Source organism: Pristiophorus japonicus, chromosome 5, assembly GCF_044704955.1.
Source record: "Pristiophorus japonicus isolate sPriJap1 chromosome 5, sPriJap1.hap1, whole genome shotgun sequence".
NCBI lineage: Eukaryota > Metazoa > Chordata > Chondrichthyes > Pristiophoridae > Pristiophorus > Pristiophorus japonicus.
Genome location: NC_091981.1, coordinates 64154277 through 64167118, shown reverse-complemented (window position 1 = coordinate 64167118; position 12842 = coordinate 64154277). Strand labels below are relative to the sequence as shown.

Below are 12842 nucleotides of genomic sequence, written 5' to 3'. Positions count from 1 at the left end.
CCTGAGTTCTACACCGTGAGAACACTGACCACTAGGTGGTGAACTTGTGGGAGGCACTCCTAACCTGGACTTTCAAGTATAAAAAGGGGAAGCTCCACCCACCTTCTTCACTTTAGTGCTGGCTAATAAAGGCTACTGGTCACAGAGTGACCTTCTCTCAAGTATGGGCCTCGTGTGCATTTATACTGTATAGTAAGGACATATTGGTGACGAGAAACTGAGATTTAAACCACGCGAGCATGGCCACTAGCAGCACAGACGAGAGGTACTGTATTGGTGATGATTGGGACGATTTTATTGAGAGACTACAGCAAAGTTTCGTCACTAAGGAATGGCTGGGACAGGATTCCGCCGACAAACGCAGGGCTCATCCCCTGACGGTTTGTGGATCCAGGACGTACTCCCTGATGAAGGACCTTCTAGCGACAGAGAAGACGGCAGACAAGACTTTTGAAGAGCTCAGTAAGTTGATCGGGGAACACTTTAAACCGGCGAGCAGCATGCACATGGCAAGACACTGGTTTTACACGCACCGGCGGCGAGAAGGGCAAAGCATTCCAGACTTCGTGACAGACTTCCAGCGACTGGCGAGCCTATGTAAGTTCCCAGATGCATGCAGAGCGGAGGTGCTGCGAGAATTCTTTATTGAGGGCATCGGGCACGCTGGGGTTTTCAGGAATCTGATTGAGACCAAAGACTTGACCCTGGAAACGGCAGCTTTGATGGCCCAGACATTTATCTCAGGGGAGGAAGAGACCAGAATGATGTTTGACAAAAATTTTGGTTTAAATGCAGCAAATGGACAGGAAGTCAACATTGTTAACGCAGCACACAGTTCTCCAGGCAGACAGGGGTAATCGGACATGCCCGAGGGGAAATTCAACAGAGACAATGGCTAGCTGAACGGCGATTCATACCATCGCAAGGGACAATGCAGCCAGTAATGGGGCCATCAACACCTGACAGTGGTGCACTTAAGGATAGTTACAGAGACAGTCAGAGACGATCGACTGGTAATGGACCTTTTGTTTCCAACAACGGCTCATGTTGGAGGTGTGGAGGCAAACACACTGCCAGAGCTTGCAGGTATCAGCAATATACCTGCAGAAACTGCAACGTCAGCGGTCACTTGGCATGTATGTGCAGGAAGCCTGCAGCCAGGTTGATGTACGAAGAGGACGGGCCCGATGTAAGCCCTACGAAGCCAAATGGATACTGGGGGAAATCGCTGGAAGCTGAAGTTCAGCGAGTTCATGTGGAGCACATACACAGTTCATACATCAGGACGCCACCGATAATGATGAAAGTGCTCCTCAATGGCATCCCAGTATCAATGGAGCTGGACACGGGAGCCAGCCAATCCCTGATGAGTATCAAACAGTTCGACAAGTTGTGGGCGTCCAAGGCCAGGAGGCCAAAATTATTGCTGATTGACGCACAGCTACCGACATATAAAAAGGGAGATCATTCCGGTGCTAGGCAGTGCCACGGTAGTCGTGACCCACAAAGATTCGGAGAACAGGTTGCCACTCTGGATTGTCCCAGGGGACGGTCCCGCACTATTTGGGAGGAGTTGGCTTGCTGTCATGAACTGGAAATGGGGCGATGTCAATGCAATTTCTTCTGTGGAGCGAATATCATGCTCACAGGTCCTGGACAAATTTGACTCACTATTTCAACCCGGCATTGGCACTTTCATGGGGACCAAGGTAGTGATTCACATAAACCCGGACGTCAGGCCAGTACACCACAAGGCCAGAGCGGTGCCGTACATGATGCGGGAAAAGATAGAAGGTGAATTGGACCGCCTGCTGAGGGAATTCAGTGACTGGGCGAGCCCGATTGTGCTGGTGCTCAAGGCGGATGGGTCAGTCAGGATATGTGGTGATTACAAGGCCACCATCAATCGGGTGTCACTCCAAGACCAGTACCCCCAACGAGTGCGGAGGACCTCTTTGCGACGCTATCCGTTTGCAAACCTTTTTCAAAATTGGACCTGACCTCAGCTTACATGACCCAGGAACTGGCAAGTGAGTTGAAGAAGCTGACCACCATCACGTCACACAAGGGGTTGTTTGAGTACAACAGATGTCCGTTCAGGATTCGCTCGGCCGCCGCGATCTTTCAACGAAACATGGAAAGCCTCCTCAAGTTGATTCCAAGGACAGTGTTTGTCAGGAAATTTGAGCTGGAGACAGATCACAAACCCCTAACGTCCCTTTTGGCCGACAACAAGGCCATAAATGCAAATGCGTCGGCCCGCATACAGAGGTGGCCACTCATGTTAGCCGCCTATGACTATACAATTCGGCACAGACCGGGCACTGAAAACTGCGCTGATGCACTCAGCAGGCTCCCACTAGCCACCACCGAGGGGGCAACCGAGCATGATGCTGAGATGGTCATGGCTGTTGAAGCTTTCGAAAGCAAAGGCTCACCCGTGACAGCCTGTCAGATCAAAGTCTGGACAAATAGAGACCCGCTACTGTCTCTAATCAAGAAATGTGTCTTGAATGAGGGCTGGGCAGCCACATACGGGGCATGTCCTGAGGAATTTAAACCATTTCACAAGCGCAAGGATGAACTCTCGATTCAGGCCGATTGCCTACTATGGGGAAACCGAGTAGTCATGCCCCAGATGGGCAGAGAGGCGTTCATCCGAGAACTCCATAATGAGCAATGTCATGATGAAGGTAATTGCCAGGTCACGCATTTGGTGGCCAGGGATAGATGCAGATCTGGAACTTTGTGTTCGTAGGTGCAACACGTGTTCCCAGCTGGGCAATGCGCCCAGGGAAGCCCCCCTTAGCCCCTGGCCATGGCCCGCCAAGCCTTGGTCACATATCTATGTGGACTACGCAGGTACTTTCATGGGAAAAATGTTTTTGTTGTAGTAGACGCCTACTCCAAATGGATCGAGTGTGACATTCGCAATTCAAGCACATCCTCTGCCAAGGTAGAAAGTCTACGGGCAATGTTCGCCGCCCATGGTCTACCGGACGTCTTGGTCAGCGGCAATGGCCCGTGCTTTGCAAGTATTGAATTGCAGGACTTCATGGCAGGAAATGGTATCAACCATGTTAGAACGGCACCGTTCAAGCCGGCCTCAAACGGCCAGGCGGAACGAGCAGTGCAGATAATCAAACATTGGATGCTCAGAATCCAAGGGGGTTCCCTACAAAGTCGCTTATCATGCCTCCTGTTGGCCAATAGATCCCGACCACACTCACTCACAGGGGTTCCACCCGCAGAGCTGCTAATGAAAAGGACGCTCAAAACCAGGTTATCCCTTGTACACCCCACCATGAAAGAAATTGTTGAGAGCAGGCACCGGTCACAATGTGACTACCATGACGGGAATGCGAGGGCGCGATGTATTGATGTCAATGACCCTGTCTTTGTCCTCAACTATGCTGCAGGGCCCAAATGGCTCGCAGGCACTGTGATTGCTAAAGAGGGGAATAGGATTCTGGTAGTTAAACTTACCAATGGACAAATCTGCCGCAAACACGTGGATCAAACTAAAAGGAGGTTGAGCAACCCCATAGAAGAAGCAGAGGAAGAACACGATGTAGAGTTCACTCCACCACAGGTGATCGAACACCGGATCCAAGTGGAGGAGAGCCCAGTCACTGTGGGCAGTCCGGACAGGCCTGAGGCACCGCAAACAACAGACACTCAGGCCAGCGCCCAACAACCGGAGCCCCAACTCAGGCGCTCTACAAGGAAGCGTAAACGACCAGAGAGACTTAACCTGTGATCCCAATAAGACTTTGGTGGGGGGGGAGGGGATGTCATGTATTCAACTGTCATTGTAACCCATGTATAAACTGACCTAAGTTGTACACCATAAGAACACTGACCACTAGGTGGTGAACTTGTGGGAGACACTCCTAACCTGGACTTTCAGGTATAAAAAGGGGAAGTTCCATTCACCACCTTCACTTCAGTGCTGGCTAATAAAGATTACTGGTCACAGAGTGACCTTCTCTCAAGTATGGGCCTCGTGTGAATTTGTACTGTATAGTAAGGACATATTAGGAACCATATATCCATAAACACTGACACACATCTCAGTAGTTTTAAGGGCTTTAAAAGAAAAACCCTAGGGGCTTATCACATTAGACACAGGGCTAGCTTCCTAACTGGGCAGGTTGGGAACTCTTTCTATGCATACATATATAGATATACCCATAAATACTGGCCAACCATCTGGTCATTCGACAGATCCTTTCACAAATAGATTTCATTTGGTTGTTTAAATTATCTCTAATACATAAAGGTTAATTAGATTGCAGTGGTTGATTTAGATGGAGTTACAAATGCTCATATCCAACTGGTGTGACAATGACATTACAGTAGTGTGCATGCGCATAACAATTGTGTAAAAGTGACAATAAAGCAGGACAGTCCATTCAAGATGAACAGGTATCAATTTTTTTTAAACTGAGATAGCAAAAGTAACGTAAACTGTGAGATGGCAAAGTGGAATCTCAAAAATGTTATCATTGAGTCCACAATATGTAAAATATTTTAAATGTTACAGCAGTTCCTGACTAATGGTGTAGACAGCCAAGCAAGCTCCTGGACCTCGCAAGTATGGCTCTGCAAGCAAGCACGAGATGGTGAGCAGGACTGCCATATCTTGATTCCCTTCCTCTTCTTCCCATTTCCATTTTTCCAACCTCTGGAAAAGTACTTCGATTTCAGCTGGTACAACACAAAGAACTTGCATTTATATAGCGCTTTTAATTTAGTAAATGTCTCACGTTTCACAGGCGCTTAATCAATCAAAAATTGACACCGAGCTATCATCATCATAGGCGGTCTCTCGAACGAGGATGACTTGCTTCCACACCAAAAGGGATAAGTTCATAGATGTTTCAATGAAGGACCCGATATTCCACTCCTGAACTCCAGAAGATGCCTGTGTGTGGATTTTTTTTAACATGCGGTGACCGTTGCACGTCAGCCACCACACAGGCTTGACAGAGCTAGGCCTTTATCCAGTAGCAAGGGTTAACCAGGACGACTGGATGACACTAAGCCAGAGCTATTAGGACAGGTGTTTAAAAGTTCAAAGAGGTAGGTTTTAAGGAGTGTCTTAAAAGGAGGTTAAGAGGTTTAGGGAGGAAATTCCAGAATTTAGGGCCAGTGTTCCCTCTAATTTTCTGGGGGGGGGTTCACTTGGTCCCTTTAATGGGCTGCAGAGCCTATTCAAAATTCTGACATGTGCAGTATTTCCATTTAAAAGCCGGTGAGCTGATTGCGTGGAACCTACAGAGCGCTATGCAATTGCGTAGATTAAAGGACCATTGCTTAGCTGAAGGTTTTGCCGCCAATGCTGGAGCAATGAAAATTGGGAATTTGCAAGGGTTGTCGGGCTGAAGAAGGATACAGAGATAAGCAGAGGTGAGGCCATGAGGGATTTGAAATCAATGATTGGAATTTAAAAATTGAGACAGACAATTTAATTCAGTGAGCACAGGCGTCGTGCATGAAAGGAACTTGGTGTGAGTGAGGGTATGAGCAGCAGAGTTTTGGATTAACTTAAGTTTACGGAGAGTGCAAGTTGGGATGCCAGTCACGAGAGCTCTGGAATAGATGAGTCTAGAGGTAACAAATGTGTTACGTTTAGAATAACTCCACAAGACTGTGTATCTTAAGTTCAAACTGTTGTGACCTTGGTCTCTTTATTGTAACTCCAGAGTGAGGAGGCAGCATGGTAGACTGCCTTTTATACCTGCTTGCCCAGGGTGTGCAGGTGACCACTGGGTCTCACACAGATGCGTCCCCTGGTGGCAAGTCTTACACATTGGTAATGTTTACATACATAACATCATTCCCCCCGCCCCAAAGTCTCATGTACAAGTTATTTACAAGTTGAGGCGATCCGGGGCTCTGAGCTCCCAGGTTGATCATCTGAGTTGAAGTCTTGGCATGGGTGAGTCAGTTGGATCATTGCTGCGCTGTGGTGTGGCTGGTCTGATCGGACTGTCGGGCATGGTGGCTTCATTGTCATGGTTCACCATCAATTGCTGGTTGGGTGTGTGTGGGTGGATCAATGATGATAATGTCCTCTTAAAACTGTTCTTGGTTGTCAGTGAACCGCAGTTTGGTCTGATCCAAGTGCTTTCTGCACATTTGTCCGTTCAAAAGTTTGACAACAAATACTCTATTCCCCTCCTTGGCTAACACAGTGCCAGCAACCCATTTGGGTCCATGACCGTAATTAAGAACAAACACAGGGTCATTAACTTCAATGTCGTGTGATACAGCCACGCGATCATGGTACATGTTATGCCGGTGACGCCGGGTTTCTACATGATCATTGAGATCTGGGTGGACTAAGGAGAGTCTGGTTTTGAGTGCTCTCTTCATTAGCAATTCTGCAGGGGGAATCCCGGTAAGTCATTGGGGTTGCGTGTGGTGGCTGAGCAGAATCCAAGATAGCCTGGTCTGCAGGGAACAGTCCATCACGCGTTTCAAGCTCTGCTTGATGGTTTGGACTGCTTGTTCCGCTTGACCATTGGATGTGGGCTTAAACGGCGCAGACCTGACATGCTTGATGTCATTGCGGGTCATGAACTTGTTGAATTCCGAGCTGGTGAAGTATGGTCCATTGTCACTAACAAGGATGTCGGGCAAACCGTGGGTGGCGAACATGGCCTAGAGGCTTTCAATGGTGGCAGTGGACGTACATGATGACATTATTGTACATTCGATCCATTTAGAGTAAGCGCCCACTGCTACTAGGAACATTTTTCCTAGAAAGGGGCCAGCAAATCTACGTGGACCCTTGACCACGGTTTGGAGGGCCATGACCACCAGTGGGGCCTCCCTTGGTGCATTGCTCAACTGTGAGCAAGTGTTGCATTGGTGTACGCATGACTCCAATCCAGAGTCAATGCCAGGCCATCAAACGTGCGACCTGGCGATGGCCTTCATCATGACTATGCCTGGGTGGGTACTGTGAATGTCGCGTATAAACGTTTTCCTGCCATTTTTTGGCAAAATTACACAATTCCCCCATAGTAGGCAGTCCGAATGAATGGACATTTCGTCCTTGCGTCGGTGGAACGGCTTAATTTCGTCTTGCATTTCTCCTGGGACTGCCGACCAGTTCCCATTGAGGCCATAGCTTTTTACTAATGATAGCACGGCATCCTGGCTAGTCCAGGTCCTGATCTGGCGAGCTCTGATGGGTGACCCCTCGCTCTCAAAAGCATCCATTCCAAGGAGCAAGTCTGTGGGTTGCGCCATTTCCACCCTGGTGGTAGGCAATGGTACCCGACTGAGGGCATCCGCACAATTCTCCGTGCCTGATCTGTGGCGGATTACATAATCATATGCAGATAACGTTAGTGCCCATCTTCGGATGTGGGACAAAGCATTGGTGTTAATGCCTTTGCTTTCTGAGAACAATGAAATTGAGCGGCTTGTGGTCGGTTTCGAGCTCGAACAATAGGTATTGGTGCATTTTCTTAACCCCGTATATGCATGCTAATGCTTCTTTCTCAACCATACTGTAGGTTCTTTCAGCCTTAGATAAGCTTCTGGACGCATATGCAACCGATTGCAGTTTGCCTGACCCATTGGCTTGCTGTAACACACAACCGACCCCGTACAAAGATGCATCACAAGCTAGTACTAAACGTTTACACGGGTCATACAATACAAGTAACTTGTTGGAACATAGCAGGTTTCTGGCCTTGTTAAAGGCTGTCTCTTGAGCTTTACCCCAAATCCAGTCGTCCCCCTTGCGTTGCAATAAATGCAATGGTTCCAGCAAAGTGCTCAACCCCGGTAGAAAGTTACCAAATAGATGAGGAATCCCAGGAATGAATGCAGCTCCGTCACATTCTGTGGTCTGGGTGCATTCTTGATGGCCTCCGTGGGTCTGATGCCATCCGTCGCAATCTTTCTCCCCAGAAACTCGACCTCTGGCACCAGGAAAACACACTTGGAGCGTTTCAACCTGAGTCCCACTCTGTCCAGTCGCTTGAGAACCTCTTCCAGGTTGTGCAAACGTTCGGTGGTGTGGCAGCCAGTGATCAAGATGTCGTCTTGGAACACCACGGTGCGCGGAACCGATTTCAGCAGACACTCCATGTTCCTCTGGAAGATGGCCGTCGCCGAAGGAATTCCAAAGGGGCATATGAACAGTGCTCTGTGCGTGTTGATGCACGCCAATCTTTTTGAAGGTTCAGCAAGCTCCTGTGTCATATAAGCAGAAGTTAGATCCAGCTTGGTGAACGACTTTTCCCCTGCTAGCGTTGCAAATAGGTCATCCGCTTTGATAGTGTGTACTGTTCCTATAACGAGACTCGGTTGATCGTTACCTTGTAGTTCCCTCAGATTATGACCGTCCCATCACTCTTCAACACCGGAACAATTGGACTGGCCCACTCGTTGAACTCGACTGGCGATATGATCCCCTCTTGCTGAAGTCTGTCCAGCTCGATCTCGACTTTCTCGCGCATCATGTATGGAACCGCTCGGGCCTTGTGATGAACGGGTCGTGCATCAGGGACTAGATGGATCTGCACTTTGGCGCCTGTGAAGTTGCCGATGCCTGGCGCGAATAACGACAGGAATTTATTTAGCACTTGGGCGCATGAGGCGTCTTCCTCCAAAGACAGTGCTTTGATGTCGTCCCAGTTCCATCGGATCTTTCCTAGCCAGCTTCTGCCGAGCAGCGTTGGGCCATCGCCTGTTATAATCCATAGTGGTAAATCGTGCACAGCTCCATCATACGATACCTTCATTGTCAATGACTGGAATGAGCTCTTTGGTGTAAGTGCGCAGCTTGGTGTGGCCTTTGTGCCTTGTTGCCCCACAGTTTCAAAAGCCTTCTGGTTCACCCCCGTGTCCAATTCCATGAAAACTGGAATGCCGTTCAATTTGACTTTCAACATTATCAGAGGGCTTTTGGTGGTGAAGGTGTGTACCCCATACACGTCCTCTTCAGCCTCGGGTTGAGTTGCCTCTCTTAGTCGTTCAGCGTGATCCGCACTGGATCGGTCGTCTTCTGCCGACTCTGCCACGTGGTGAGTTGCAGCACGTCTGCACATTCGCTGGAGGTGCCCCATTGTTCCACAGCCCTTGCACACGTCGTGCTTGAATCGACATTGATGGGCTCGATGATTACCCCCGCAGCGCCAACATGGTGCTAATGGATTCGCATTCACGCCCCACGGCGGACTCTGAGTCATCCTAGGTCTGGCCTCTGTGGGCGTGTAGGCCCTGCCATGTACAGTTCTGCCTGCTGAAAGCGTTATTTTATGCACAGTATTTGCCGGTGAGTTCCGATGCTGCAATGATATCTGTTTAGTGTTATCGTTCATGGACATAAAAGGCTGGGCTATCGTGATGGCCTTGCTCAGATCTAGGGATTCGGCAGACAGCAGTTTGTGAAGAATGACCTCATGGCCGATTCCAAGCACGAAAAAGTCCGGCAACATTTCCCCCAAAAACCCAGCAATTACGCATGGTCCCGCAAGGAATCTTAGGTCGGCGATATAGCTCGCCACGTCCTCGCCCTCGGAGCGGTGGTGCGTATAAAAGCGATACCTGGCCATCAAGATGCTCTCCTTCAGCTTGAGGTGTTCCCGAACCAGTGTGCACATGTCTTCATATGTCTTGTTCGTTGGTTTCATCGGTGCTAGCAGATTTTTGATGAGGCCATATATCGTGGACCCGCAAACAGTGAGGAGAATCGCCTTGCACTTGATCGTGGTTTCTAGCTCGTTGGCCACGAAGTACTGGTCAAGACGCTCAACGAAGGCTTCCTAATTATCACCCTCAACAAATTTCTCAAAAATACCAACGGCAGTCATAACTGCGTGAAAGTTCGAGATCTGTTACTCGTTGCCAATCTTCCCACCCTGGCCCCCATGTTAGCTGTTATTGTTAACGGTTCCCTCTCCTCAGATACTATCCCCCTCCCCTTCAATTAAAAAAAAAAATTCATTCATAGGATGTGGGCGTTACTGTCAATTGCCCATCCCTAATTGCCATTGAGAAGGTGGTCTTGAGCCGTCTTCTTGAACCGCTGCAGTCCATGACGCGAAGGTACTCCCACAGTTAGGGAAGGAGTTCCAGCATTTTGATCCAGCTATGATGAAGGAATGGTGATATATTTCCAAGCCAGGATGGTGTGTGACTTTGAGGGGAACTTGGAGGTGGTGGTGTTCCCATGCACCTGATGCCCATGTCCTTCTAGGTGATAGAGGTCGCGGGTTTGGGAGGTGCTGTCGAAGAAGTCTTGGCGATTTGCTGCAGTTTATCTTGTAGATGGTACACACTGCAGCCATGGTGTGCCAGTGGTGGAAGGAATGAATATTTAAGGTGGTGGATGGGCTGCTTTGTCCTGGGTGGTGTTGAGCTTCTTGAGTGTTATTGGAGCTGCATTCATCCAAGCAAGTGCAGAGTATTCCATCAAACTCCTGACTTCTGCCTTGTAGACGGAAGAAAGGTTTTGAAGTAAGGTGCACTCGCTGCAGAATACCCAGCCTCTGATCTGCTCTTACAGCCACAGTATTTATGTGGCTGGTTCAGCTAAGTTTCCGCCAATGGTGACCCCCAGGATGTTGATGGTGAGGATTCGGCAATGTAATGGGAGATGGCTTGTTGGGGATGGTCATTGCCTGGCACTTGTGTAGCACTTGCCACATAATAGCTCAAGGCTGGATATTGTCCAGGTCTTGATGCTTGCAGGCATGGATTGCTTCATTATCTGAGGAGTGGCGAATGTGGAATCTGCCGCCATCATCCCCTCCTCCAAAAAATACACTGAACCCCCCGTCCTTGCAAACTACTGCCCCATCTTCAACCTCCCTGTCCTCCCGCAAAGTCCTTGAACAAGTTGTCGACTCCCAAATCCAGGTTCATCTTCCCCGCAACTCCATGTTTGAACCCCTCCAATCAGGTTTCCGCCCATGCCAAGGCACTGAAACAGACTTTATCAAAGTCACAAATGACATCCTATGTGACTGTGACCATGGTAAACTATCCCTCTTCATCCTTGTCGACCTGTCTGCAATCTTTAACACGGTAAACCACATCATCCTCTTCCGACGAATTTCCTCCGTTGTCCAGCGGGATGAACTTGCCCTTACCTGGTTCCATTCCTATCCATCCAGTGGTAGTCGGAGAATCACCTGCAACGGCTTCACTTCCCACTCCCGCATCATTATCTCTGGATCTATCTTTGGCCCCTCCTATAGAAACATAGAAACATAGAAAATAGGTGCTGGAGTAGGCCATTCGGCCCTTCGAGACTGCACCACCATTCAATAAGATCATGGCTGATCATTCACCTCAGTACCCCTTTCCTGCTTTCTCTCCATACCCCTTGATCCCTTTAGCCGTAAGGGCCATTATCTAACTCCATCTTGAATATATCCAATGAACTGGCATCAACAACTCTCTGCGGTAAGGAATTCCACAGGTTAACAACTCTCTGAGTGAAGAAGTTTCTCCTCATCTCAGTCCTAAATGGCTTACCCCTTATCCTTAGACTATGTCCCCTGGTTCTGGACTTCCCAAACATAGGGAACATTCTTCCTGCATTTAACCTGTCCAGTCCGTCAGAATTTTATATGTTTCTATGAAATCCTCTCTCATCCTTCTAAACTCCAGTGAATACAGGCCCAGTCGATCCAGTCTCTCCTCATGTCAGTCCTGCCATCCCGGGAATCAGTCTGGTGAACCTTCGCTGCACTCCCTCAATAGGAAGAACGTCCTTCCCAGGTCTCATTGCACCTCCCCTTTTCCTAATCTGCTGCCATTCAGATAATATTCTGTCTTCGTGTTTTTGCCACCAAAGTGGATAACCTCACATTTATCCACATTATACTGCATCTGCCACGCGTTTGCCCACTCACCTAACCTGTCCAAGTCACCCTGCAGCCTTTTTGCGTCCTCATCACAGCTCACACCGCCACCCAGCTTCGTGTCATCTGCAAACTTGGAGATATTACACTCAATTCCCTCACCAAATCATTAATGTATATTGTAAATAGCTGGGGTCCCAGCACTGATCCCTGTGGCACCCCACTAGTCACTGCCTGCCATTCTGAAAAGGACCCGTTTATCCCGACTCTCTGCTTCCTGTCTGCCAACCAATTCTCGATCCACGTCAGTACATTACCCCCAATACCATGTGCTTTAATTTTGCACACCAATCTCTTGTGTGGGACCTTGTCAAAAGCCTTTTGAAAGTCCAAATACACATCCACGGGTTCTCCCTTGTCCACTCTACTAGTTACATCCTCAAAAAATTCTAGAAGATTTGTCAAGCAGGATTTCCCTTTCATAAATCCATGCTGACTTAGACCGATCCCGTCACTGCTTTCCAAATGTGCTGCTATTTCAGCTTTAATAATTGATTCCAACATTTTCCCTACTATTGATGTCAGGCGAACCGGTCTATAATTACCCTTTTTCTCTCTCCCTCCTTTCTTAAAAAATGGTGTGACATTAGCTACCCTTCAGTCGATAGGAACTGATCCAGAGTTGATAGACTGTTGGAAAATGATCACCAATGCATCCACTATTTTTAGGGCCACTTCTTTAAGTACTCTGGCCCCGGGGAATTATCGGCCTTCAATCCCATCAATTTCCCGAACAAAATTTCCACCTAATAAGGATTTCCTTCCGTTCCTCCTTCTCACTAGACCCTCGGTTCCTGAGTATATCCGGAAGGTTATTTGTGTCTTCCTTCATGAAGACAGAACCAAAGTATTTGTTTAACTGGTCCGTCATTTCTTTGTTCCCCATTATAAATTCACCTGAATCCGACTGCAAGGGACCTATGTTTCTTTTCACTAATCTTTTTC

At 48.4% G+C, this 12842-nt stretch overlaps 1 protein-coding gene across 8 annotated transcripts in view; it reads left to right on the top strand.

Annotated features, from left to right (window-relative positions):
* The window catches only part of atxn1a (ataxin 1a), a 399635-nt gene that overhangs the window by 129204 nt on the left and 257589 nt on the right, over positions 1 to 12842 (top strand). Inside the window, exon 2 of one of the 8 annotated variants that reach the window (XM_070880683.1) lies at positions 4547 to 4625. The exons of the other annotated variants lie outside the window; for them this stretch is intronic. The gene's annotated coding sequence lies outside the window, so the exon portion shown is untranslated. The remainder of the gene's footprint in view (positions 1 to 4546; positions 4626 to 12842) is intronic. 8 annotated transcript variants of the gene reach the window in all.